The following is a 2500-nucleotide window of genomic DNA, read 5'->3' as shown; positions in this document are numbered from 1 at the left end:
AAGGCCGAGCGTGTGCCGATGGTGGTCGAGGCAAGCGCCCGCACCAGGGCCCAGCGTGTGCCGATGGTGCTCGAGGCAAGCGCCCTCACCAAGGCCGAGCGTGTGCCGATGGTGGTCGAGGCAACCGGCCGCACCAAGGGCCGGCGTGTGCCGATGGTGTTCGAGGCAACCGCCCGCACCAGGGCCCAGCGTGTGCCGATGGTGGTCGAGCCAGGAGCCCGCACCGAGGGCCGGCTTGTGCCGATGGTGTTCGGGGCAAGCGCCCGCACCAGGGCCCAGCGTGTGCCGATGGTTCTGGGGGCAAGCGCCCGCCCCAGGGCCCAGCGTGTGCCGATGGTTATCGGGGCAACCGGCCGCACCAGGGCCCAGGGTCTGCCGATGGTGCTCGAGGCAACCGCCCGCACCAAGGCTCAGCATGTGCCGATTGTGATCGAGGCAACAACCCACACCAGGGCCCAGCTTGTGCCGATGGCGGTCGAGGCAAGTGCCCGTACCGAAGGGCAGCCTATGCCGATGATGGTCGATGCATGTGCCATCACCATGCGTCATCATGTGCCATTGATGGTCGAGGCCTTGGCCGAAGTTCGATTTTGAGCCACGGTGCCCATGCTTGGCTCCAGCATGTGCTGGTGCCGCATTTTTTTCACTCGGGACAGCATCGCCGGAGCATCGCCGGAGCATCGCCGGAGTACCGCCGGAGAACCTGACCGGCGGCATTGGGGTTCCGGCGATTGGGAGGGGGGCCGGGGGGGTGTGCGCACATGACGTGCGATGGGTGCTGGTACTTGGCCTTGTGTTGGCCCCCTATCCCTCATCAAACCTCTGAGAATTCACACCCCCTTAAAGAGCATTTGAGATTTTACAGGTTTGCTACCAGTAGCCGTTAAAGTGTCTGAAATGGGGACACTTTTTTCAAACGGTCACAAAATCTTCTCTACTTCGAGTTTTTAGCTGAATTTTTTTGTGCATGCCAACAAAAATAGAAGGATCATGCCTACAAAATTTGGGGCCAAAAATCCTTATAAAAAAATTTTAAAAAATCCCGAACCGCAAAAAGTTTCGAAAATCGTGAAAAATAGAAAACGAGTCATCTTCCAACGAAACTTCACGTGAAGGCTTAGGGGACCATTGTATGAATTTACAAGCCATAAAAATGGCATTGGCACGGCAGAAATTTGAAGATGTGCCTAAACCCACCAGGGCCCAGCGTGTGCCGATGGTGCTCGAGGCAACCGCCCGCACCAGGGCCCAGCGTGTGCCGATGGTGGTCGAGGCAACCGCCCGCACCAGGGCCGATAGTGTGCCGATGGTGCTCGAGGCAACCTGTCGCACCAGGGCCCAGCGTGTGCCGATGGTGATCGAGGCAACCTGCCGCACCAGGGCCCAGCGTGTGCCGATGGTGGTCGAGGCAAGCGCCCGCACCAGCGCCCAGCGTGTGCCGATGGTGCTCGAGGCAACCGACCGCACCAGGGCCCAGCGTGTGCCGATGGTGCTCGAGGCAACCTGCCGCACCAGGGCCCAGCGTGTGCCGATGGTGCTCGAGGCAACCTGCCGCACCAGGGCCCAGCGTGTGCCGATGGTGCTCGAGGCAAGCGCCCGCACCAGGGCCCAGCGTGTGTCGATGGTGGTCGAGGCAAGCGCCCGCACCAGGGCCCAGCGTGTGCCGATGGTGGTCGAGGCAACCGCCCGCACCAGGGCCCAGCGTGTGCCGATGGTGCTCGAGGCAACCTGCCGCACCAGGGCCCAGCGTGTGCCGATGGTGCTCGAGGCAAGCGCCCGCACCAGGGCCGAGCGTGTGTCGATGGTGCTCGAGGCAAGCGCCCGCACCAGGGCCCAGCGTGTGCCGATGGTGCTCGAGGCAACCGACCGCACCAGGGCCGAGCGTGTGCCGATGGTGGTCGAGGCAACCGCCCGCACCAGGGCCCAGCGTGTGCCGATGGTGGTCGAGGCAACCTGCCGCGCCAGGGCCCAGCGTGTGCCGATGGTGCTCGAGGCAACCGACCGCACCAGGGCGGAGCGTGTGCCGATGGTGGTCGAGGCAAGCGCAAGCACCAGGGCCCAGCGTGTGCCGATGGTGGTCGAGGCTGCCGATGGTGGTCGAGGCAACCTGCCGCACCAGGGCCCAACGTGTGCCGATGGTGCTCGAGGCAACCGACCGCACCAGGGCCGAGCGTGTGCCGATGGTGCTCGAGGCAAGCTGCCGCACCAGGGCCCAGCTTGTGCCGATGGTGGTCGAGGCAACCGTCCGCACCAGGGCCCAGCGTGTGCCGATGGTGATCGAGGCAACCGACCGCACCAGGGCCCAGCGTGTGCCGATGGTGGTCGAGGCAACCGTCCGCACCAGGGCCCAGCGTGTGCCGATGGTGATCGAGGCAACCGACCGCACCAGGGCCCAGCGTGTGCCGATGGTGCTCGAGGCAACCTGCCGCACCAGGGCCCAGCGTGTGCCGATGGTGGTCGAGGGAACCTGCCGCACCAGGGCCCAGCGTGTGCCGATGGT

This window comes from Durio zibethinus, unplaced genomic scaffold (assembly GCF_047325235.1).
Source record: "Durio zibethinus cultivar Kanyao isolate XHJ-2024 unplaced genomic scaffold, ASM4732523v1 HiC_scaffold_3, whole genome shotgun sequence".
NCBI classification, from domain to species: domain Eukaryota; kingdom Viridiplantae; phylum Streptophyta; class Magnoliopsida; order Malvales; family Malvaceae; genus Durio; species Durio zibethinus.
Note: the sequence above shows the minus strand (reverse complement) of the source record.